Source organism: Pelecanus crispus, chromosome 2 (genome assembly GCF_030463565.1).
Source record: "Pelecanus crispus isolate bPelCri1 chromosome 2, bPelCri1.pri, whole genome shotgun sequence".
NCBI classification, from domain to species: Eukaryota; Metazoa; Chordata; class Aves; order Pelecaniformes; family Pelecanidae; genus Pelecanus; species Pelecanus crispus.
Genome location: NC_134644.1, coordinates 47,240,493 through 47,250,682, shown reverse-complemented (window position 1 = coordinate 47,250,682; position 10,190 = coordinate 47,240,493).

Below are 10,190 nucleotides of genomic sequence, written 5' to 3'. Positions count from 1 at the left end.
CAGTCTTATCACTTAATTTCTTTCACAAACTGACCAAATTCCCTTTTTAACTACTCGATCAGATGGCAGTCTCAAAGCGTCTCTGCCCTGGCAGAAGATTCTTTTTGATTTTTAAACTCAGTGTATTCCTCCTGGTCAGTCAATGACTTATGCTCTTCTACTAACACTGTCCCTTAGTTTAAACAGAGCTTTACCTCTCTGGTGGCACATTCAGAGAAAGAATTCATATCTTCTGTTAATACCCATTTTGCCTGGCTGATCAAGTCAAGCTCTTTTACAGCACATCTATCTTGCAACATGGTACGCAACGTGAAGAGGTTCAAGCTGATTGGGACACCATGCCAGTCAGTGCAGCACACTGCGGACGCTCTACACCCGCACGCCCCTGGTTCTAAGAGCTGTATAGATACGTTAGTACATTCCTTTCAAACCCATGCGCCCTGTCACCAAGACAGCCAGTCTTCCTCAACATGTATTCAGCGCCAAACTAATGTGGCTGTACTAATTAACTTCTGGAAATAGTTTAGTGGTGGCTAGATCAATTACTTCTATACCATACTTCACTGTGTAGCGTAATTATGTTCCTAATCTCACCCTGTACACTTCTAATCCCATGGATCACCATACTCTTTTCTCCTCACTGACTCTGTACTGATTTGCCTTTCTGGAATGCAGAACTTCCATGGAACAGACTCTCATTTTTTTCATACATATTAAAGTCTATGATAATCTTTGACATGCAAACTGAAAAGATTTTCAGAGTTTGCACTGACAGCTTTGCTGGAATGCTTAGCCCTATGAGTCACCATGATGACTCTGAAGCTTAGTGACAATTCTATTACGAGAATGACATCACTTAACATTTTGGAAGAAACATCTCCTTAATACAGTAGTGGCAGATATCTGGTATCTTCATCACCAAGTCCCTAAGAGATGCCTGAAAGGGAAGAAATGCAGTTAAAACAGTAGGAAATGAAGATTGACAGAACACTTGACAATGGTTCCGCACCTTTTTTTTTTTTTTTTTTTTTTTAAGAACAGTCTATCTCGGTTTCTCACACATTCCAGTTTTTCCCCTATACAATCCAATTTGCTAAGCTAGCCTGGACATCTTTCATTCTTCATGGTTTCTCTGGCTCTGTTCCACACTGCAGATTTGTTACTGCGAGTCACTCTTACTAGCAGACACTGCGCAGAGAACACAGTTTCAGGAAGTCTACCACTTATCTGACTGAATGCTTCACTGTCATATTAGTTAGTGCTTTTTCTGAATTGAGGAAGGGCAGGGGTCTAGGAGCAGGAATGAGAGTAATTGCTTGGACAGTGGACTCTATCCAGACACAAGCACGAAGGGAAGACCAGCACAAATATCAACATAAATCTTAAAAAAGGATTTGAGGGCAGAAAAGGGCTCCAAAACACAGGGACGTAGGACGAGCTTTATCACAAAGCAAAGAACACATGAGAAGGCTCCAGGACCCCGTGCTGGTTTTGGCAGGGAAAGAGTTAATTTTCTTCATAGTAGCTAGTATGGGGTTATGTTTTGGATTTGTGCTGAAAACAGTGATGATAATACAGGGATGTTTCAGTTACTGCTGAGCAGTGCTTACACAGAGTCAAGGCCTTTTCTGCTTCTCACCCCACCCCACCGGTGAGTGGGCTGGGGGTGCACAAGAAGCCGGGAGGTGACACAGCTGGGACAGCTGACCCCAACTAACCAAAGGGATATCCCATACCACATGGCATCATGCTCAGCAACAAAAGCTGGGGGAAGAAGAAGGAAGTGGGGGACATTTGGAGCGATGGCATCTGTCTTCCCAAGTAACTGTTACGCATGATGGAGCCCTGCTTTCCTGGAGATGGCTGAACACCTGCCTGCCGATGGGAAGTAGTGAATGAATTCCTTGTTTTGCTTGCGTGCTTTTGCTTTACCTATTAAACTGTCTTTATCTCAACCCACGAGTTTTCTCAGTTTTACCCTTCCAATTCTCTTCCCTCCAGCCCGCAGTGGGGGGAGTGAGCGAGCAGCTGTGTGGTACTTAGCTGCTGGCTGCGGTTAAACCACGACAGACCCTAATGGCCCAGAGTGACTTGGTGGATGAGAGGCGTTCATGTTTTAGAGATGAATTAGAAATGGTGAGAAGAAAAGGGCTACGAAAGACACAGTGGATTAGGAGAAAGGACATACTGAAAAACATTTAAAATGGAGATTTTTTTAACAATGTGTGGCCTTCCACACAAATTTAAATTTAGCTATTGAACATAACCACATAACAGTAATAGCTGTATATGCACATTTATTCATATGAAAGCTAGGCAAAATATTATGAAAGTCGAATATGCAGACTATGTGTATTTACCACAATATGAAACCACAAAATGTTTATTTTAAAGTAATTTGTAACGGTTACAACTCGCAGGGTTTAACATATATTTTGGAAATCTATAACGCATATCTGAAATCAGACTATGTAATTAGAGATCTGTATTTGCTTAGCAGAGGAAGCAGGGCAGTGGTACTTCCTCATCCCCTTTCTGCCATCATGACAGACGTCCTATTGGCACTGCACCTGGCTTCTGTGTTCCTCACATGTTGAAGCAATAAATGAGTAAGAGGAAACAGCCTGCAGAAAGTCTCTGTGCTTGACTATCCTTTCACACTCATTTTGCGTTGCTGCAATACCTCTGGCTTAAGAGGGGTTTCACTTGATTTAGTTCAAGTCAAGGGAAGAATTGGCCCCATGACGTACCTCACCACCACTGAATCCCTATAACTATGCAACAAGCCCTTAACGTTCCTGACTGGACAGACATTCAAAATGCTGAAGGCAAACCAAAGCAAGCGGAGATTTCAAATGCAATCTGAATGTAACGCGATGCGAACCAGGCAAATTCTTCAGCTGAAGTGTCACTGTTAATCTCTTTCCAAAACACGGAACATTGCATTAATAAACATCAATACTCATTTCAAAACCTTCAGAGTACCTAGCTAAAATACTTTTACTGTATTCCTACAGTCAAGGCTCAGCAAGTTTCCACCATAAATCATCATTTTAAAGACAGATCCTAAATTGGCAGTTTGCAAAGAATTTGGAGAAAAAAATTCAACCAAACCCAGCAACCCCCAATGAGAAACAGAATGCTGGACAACTATCAATAAACACTTTTTTGACAAGGAAATCTGAATTTCTTATAAAATATGCCATGTTGAATAAACCAAGAATCTTTCTTTCCTTTATTTTCTTTGATATTTCTACTCACTCGGGTATTCTTGCTATGAATCAGTTTCATAGCACAGTACTTCCTTGAAGTAAGATTTGATCCTTTTCTTTGAACTGGCAAGATTCTTCTCAAAGTAATGAGAAATTGTTTTTATTAGCCATGAGGTGCAAGTTTTATTCTTCTATTGTGAGTAAATAAATCTATAAAATATTCTGGGGTTTTTTTTATTTTATTTTTATATAAAAGCCTGAATCACATACTTTTAAATGCAGATAAAATTAACATTCTTTTAAAAGACCAGTTAATCCTCAGCTACATCCATAGACCTGCTCCCATCATATAGGGATTAAGAATTAAACAGAGGCCTTTCACCTGAGGTAGCTTCACTGAGTGAAGTGCAGGGATAAGAACCTGGGAGGGTGCTGTGAAAGGGACAAGAGCGGAGCATCTGTTCCTGTGTAGATTTTTCTGTCCTCCCACACATTAAAGGGAGAGATGCATATGAAGTGTGTACAGTGTTTATTCTTAGCCAGTCAGGCAAAGGGCCATCACATGGCCCTGTCCCACTACTCTGTTTATCTCAAGGACAGCTACAAATGCCTGGTGCTGAGATCTGACTTCTCCACTCATTACTTGATTTCCCCTTCCCCCCCCTTACTTTTTAAATGTTGCCTTATACGTTAAAAATGTGTCTGGACAATAAATCTTCTTGGCACTCTGGGTGCAGTTCTAATCTAATTGGTTTTGCACATAACATTTTCTTAATACAACATAAGGATAGATTTCTTCAGGACTTAAATAAAAGCCAAAAAAACCCAAAACCACCAGGCCTCCTTCTACTCTAAAGAACATTCATAATTCTGTTTACTGAATATATTATTTCTTTAAGGTTTGCTTTCAAGTGAGAACTCTTACTGCCAGTATTTCCCCTCTCATCACATTAATAACTTTTTTGTAAAAAAAAAAAAAAAATCCTAAGATACTGTGAGGCTATTCTAAGGCAATTCTCCATATTGCCAATTTTTGTTTATTTTCTGTTTGAGCTATATTTTTCTATCAGTTCACAGAGAGTAGAGTACAGGTTAGTCTTACATTCATAACTTGATTATACTAACCAAAGTCATCCATTTACACAGTTCTGAGAATGAGGATGATTTTAACAGGCAGTTTTGTTGAAAAGGACATCGTCCTTATAGAGGTATTATTCACAATTCACAGAAAGAAAAATATGGAAAAGAATATCTTCCTCCAACACATGAAACAACATATCACTTAGTTAAAATAGCAATTTCTAACCCAGTAGTTTAAGGGAGTGTGCATATATATATTTCTGAACTCTGTAGACCTTCAACAACTAGACTTTTAAAGGGAAAAATGGAGGGAATCACATCGGTTCGTGTAAATAAATAAAACATATTCCAAAGTTTTTGCTTTTTAACAGACAGCAAACTGAAAATAGACATGTCTTTTGGCAAGTAACAAAACAAGTAATCTCTCCTGTGCAGAGGCAGAATAAAATGGGAGTGGGTCTCAAGATCATTAAGCCACTCTGAAATGATGAAAACGTAAACCCAATATATTTAATACAATACTCACATAACTAGAATATTTTTTTTCCAAGCTAAGCACTCCAGAATGCTTACTTAGGTGGCAGCTAAAAATGCACAGTGTCTTCACAGGAGGAATCCAAATTTTGAAACATTAGTCCCTTTTAAAGTTTTTATAAATAGTTTTGGAAATACCACCCAAGGACTGGGCCAGAGGGAAACAACCAATTAGAAATGAAGTCCTGTAGATGAGAGATTCTCCAACCACACAACAGAGCAGTTAGGTGACAGTTTGGCAACCCCTACTTAGAAGAGCACGTTTACATAAACTTTTGCAAGGTAGACTGAGTACAGGTTTACACTTTTTTAGCTATTTTGCAGCAGTTGTCTCTATGAACACTCTTATTTTGCAGTAAATGGAGGATATCTTACCATGTTCCTGCTGAAGATAGAGCAAATACAAATTTCTTCACAGATACCTTGAGACAACATGCATGAAGTAGCTACCGCACCAAAACACACATCCTTCCTTGTTTTATGGTAACCCATCCAAGTAGCCATGCCATCTGACAATCGAAAACCCAGTATAAAGCAAACCAGCTACTTGAGAAGCAGTCACTCAGCTCCCTGAGGTAAAGAACTGACTAAAGGAGCAGAATTGTAAATAATGTACAAGGAAGTACCTGCTGCTGACTGTCTTTACAGTAATGGCAGAAATTATTCATTTGTATATATTTTTTTCTGAATTAAAAATAAAAATCATGAAGACATTTTGCTCTTTGAAGAAACAATCCTGCTCGGACCAAAGGAACAATCATACTTACATCGTGTGGCCCTGAAGGAGGTAAAGGTGCCTTGAGAGGGAATATACCTGGTCTCCTAATGGAAAGTAAGGGCATGCAGCTCTTGGCTGATCAGATCCTGCACAGTTATCTTCTATAAATGCACAGCAAGCACACGTTTTTAATCATCAGCCAGGCACGTAAAGCACATTTTAAATCCCATTGATTCTAAGCGAATTTAAGCGTGTACTTAAACATACGTCTGAGGTGCTCTGCTGCATCTGCTGCAGAATGGTAACAAATTTAGATTAAAGAAATAAAACACTGTGTCTGTGAAATAAAACAGTCTTTGTCTCCTTTGCACTGGGCCATAATACTCTGCTTCATAATATTAGTTAGCCCTGCACATTCTTAGAAATTTACAGTGCAGTATGTAGAAAATAAATTTAGAAGTGGTATATTGCTGCATGGTCTGCAGAGCTTATATTACCAACCAGCAAAAAAAAAAAAATCATTGGATGAATAACAAGACTTATACTTGGTCAAATGAAAAACAGAAATGTGACACGCAAAACTGGTCATAGTCTAATATTTCTTATGGATTCATCCCATTAATTCTCCTGGGATGTGTTTGTTATTCTTAAGTATTATCCATACAGTTTATATTAACAAATTTCAGCATACAGATTGAAATATTAATTCTGTGTCAATGTTATCCATTTGCAATTTGTGCTATTGCCAACCATTCAGCTAAGTCATACAGTATTTTTTCATTTCCTGACAAAATAACTGGAGCATTGTAAACAAGAAAATAATAAGTAATTCACTTTCAAGATGAAGTTTCAGGTGACTAGCTGTTAATACTACAAAAAAGGCACTTTCAAAAATCATTACCATCTTCACAACTGCTTTCTGAATATTAATTGCTCACAAATTCAGATCAACAAATAATGGCAAATCACACTTATCTTTCTCTTTTTAAGGTTTAGTTTTGTACTTTTTAATAAACTACAGCCAAAGGCAACAAAACGTCTTGTTGAAAATTCTATGTATTCTGCTTCTTTATTGCTGCCTTTTCAAAGAGATGCTTTCTGTACAGTGAACTACTAGTATGTATTCAGCACTGTGACCTTTACAATTTCAGTTTCAACAACAAGGTCGACATTGCTAAGAAGCCAATTTTGCCTTAAAGGCAAGATTTCTCTAACAACCCAAAATGGATCTTTTAAATGTAATTGAACTATAACAATTCATTTCCGTAGGCTTATGAAAAAAATGCCTTCTAAATTTGCAACCAATTTTATAGTATTTGGCCACTGACAATACATGCAGAGAGAAAAGCCGGCCCATTACTTTTTGGATTTCATACAATGCTAACTCAGACAAAAGTTTTTATGTGAAGAGAGAGAGCCAACAAGGAACCCTATGTTAAGAACAAGCAGAGGGGTACAGAACAATCAAAGCACATCAGAAACCAAAAAGGCACACAACATGAGAGAAACCAAGACTCCATTCCTGCGATCGCTAACCAGCTGCGCATCAGAGGTGTCTTTCCCTGCTGGTCCCTCCTTGGTCAGCACGGCATAGCTAGCTCACAGCTACACAACTGGCTCCCTCTCAGGGTCTGCACTTTGGCATCACCCCAGGGCAGCTCACAGAGGGACGCAGATCATGCCTGTATTAGGAAATGATGTTACTTTGCCAATGCAATGCTGTCCTAGTTTGCCCTTACATATGCATGTAGTGAAGCCATTGGCAATACTTTTTCAAGTTAAAACTGTTGCTAACAATCAAAAGCTGAAACGATGTTATTTCTCATAGTTGATGGACCTGATTCTTCATTATCTTCGTATGTCTTGTATTGTCATACCTACCTCTGCAAGAGCAACAGTGACTGAGTGTCAGCTACTATCAAATCAGAATGGTAGTTTCAAGTAAGAAAGCATACTTTAAACTTATAACTTTAAAACTTACAATTTGGTAGTCCGGGAAGACCTTATATTTAATGTGCCTGGATAAATAGGTACAGGTTGGGTGAGGTAGGAGAAAATGAGGCTTTCATGTTTGCTGGGCATCATTAACATCAGTTCCTGTTCACAGTTACCTTTCAGAAAAGGCTGCATGGAATGATTGTTCCCATAAATTCACAAGATCATTTTGCCAGAAAGAAACTTACTTTACAGGGGAGGAAAGGAAATAATGCCTTATTGATTTCTTCCCCTGCTTTTCTATGGTTGCTTCATCTTCATTACAGGCTTTTCCTAAATTTCCTCTTCTTACCATGCTACACACCTAACTCTATGAATAATTTGAGATACTGTACTAGCACACTGCACAGCTGATGAAGACTTGATTGTCTCAACATTTTTCTTCTGTCTTGATTTTTTTTTGTAATCTAACCTGAGAGTATGATGACCAAGCACTTCCATTTTCACCTTTTCCTCTGCAGCTCCTGAGAGAGAAATAAAATGGAGAGGAGGCAGAACAGGAGGGAGGGATTGCTTCTAGTAAAGGTAGCAAATATACCACACAACCACCACCAGAACTGTCAAGTGTGACAATCTGGTAAGCCAATCCTCAGAGAATTCTGATTGTATACGTTTCTTTCAAAGGCACACAGCAAAATCCTCCATTACAAGAGGATGAGACAGTGAAAGCCACCTTAAAAAGACTCCAGAGTGAATGGATGTCAGGGGAAGGAGGAGGGGAGAAAGAAAAGAGGTGGTCTCTCTTTCACTGTGGATAATCTTCGGTAGATTTACAATCACCAGGGTTTTGGTGGTTTTTTTTTTTTTTCCCCAAGCGAGCAACATTAGCCTCTATAAAAGCAGAAGAGCAGGAAAATTGTACTGTCTTTTCTCAACACCAATATGTTCCCTACTCAGCACAAAGCAATATGCTCTTATTATCATTCTTCCATGTAGCCTTTTATTTTCTACTACTTTCACATATTTACATATTACTTGCTCTCATAGACATTCTGGTTTCAAAGACGTGCTAGGGGAATATCATTTACATACCTCAATTAAATATAGTTCACATGCAAACAATATTATATGGAACACCACTTAAAATACTGAGTAATATGAAGTAGCTTAGAACTCTCGTTATTTTCAGTGCCTTTGTGAGTGTGGTGTTAAAAGCTAATTCATTGCATTTTAGAGATTTTCCACTTTTTAGTAAAGCTTCACAAAAATCTCAAGACCACACACTTGCATAAATAGCAATCTATTTGTCAAATTGTGTTAAGACCAATGTTATCCCTTTTGATTAAAGTAGGTAGCTAAAGTTGGAATTCTTGGAATTTGTTTCAGTTAGGAAATGTATTATAGAATCTGTTGGGGTTTTTTTGTTTGGTTTTTTCCTTTCTCTTAGAACTGCAACTTGACCTGCAGCTGAGCCAACCTAACTGCTCACTGTCACTGAAAGGACATTCCCATCCCACTGCTCTCCAAATTCAAATTCCTTCTTCCTTCTGCTCTTCCTTCTCTCCTTACTCTCTAGTCAGTTCTGTTCCCCACCCTTTGTTCTGACTCTGCCACTTGTCAAACCCTTTCCACAAGCTGATTCCACTCACTAAATTGGAAGAGTTCTTCTGCCATTCTAGTAATCAATTTTCTGCTATTTTAGTGATTTAAATCCGTTGACCCAACAGTGACAAAAACCAGAGATAACAGAAGGAGGGAATTCACAGGAGGCCACATGGAAAGAGGCGGGAGCACAAACTCCTTCTTTCAACTGTGGGAAGCTAATTTGCTCTGCTGTCTTGGGAAAACTTAGGGTCATGCAGCAAGTGTTTTTTCTTGGTGGCTGCATTCCTGTATTTAGTGGTCACTGTCTACTGGATGACACACCTCTACCAGACTTTGCCAGTTTTCTGCATCAGCATTCTGTCCACAACAAAATATTTCTGACCAATAACTGTGCATCTGTTATGATGAGTACTTTTACAATTTACGTTCATGAATGGTGACCTGCAAGTTCCAACACCTGATCTCTACTAAAACAATATATGAAATGAATGTCCACAGTTTGGGTTGCAAAGCAACAGAAAGCCACTGAGAGAAACACACAGATTAAAAAAAAGGACCGTTTTTTTCCTATTTTGAAATACCGGTTAAAAAGCAGTCTTTTCTGGGAAAAATAAAAATGAAGCACAGCAGCAAGAAAAAACTTAAGTGCAAACTGCTGACATACATAAGTTGCTAATATTGCCACTACCTTGCCATACATATATATATACACAGAGGCTCTGGGAACGTGCATCCTTTGCTCAAGAGAGGCACAGAAGGAAACATCCTGTGTTGAGTTTTTCCTGAATCGAATGGACAAAACTCATCCATCAAATTTTTATGGAATTTAAAGTCGTTCATGCATTACTCTAGCAAACATGTTACCTCTAAATTGAGGGAAAAGCGTTGCCATGCTTGCTTGTTTCTTCTGGGACTTCTAGCAAGAGTTGAGTTGTGAAAATGATGGTGATTTGACCCATTTTTTTTCCAACTCTAAAGCGATACTTATGAGAGAAGAACATGTCACGGACAGGCCTCTTGGAGAAGGTAAGACCACCAAGTCCCCCCAAAAAGGCACGCCTCACCCCTAGCCGCACTTACTTTTCTTGGACGCAAGGTGCTTCCTT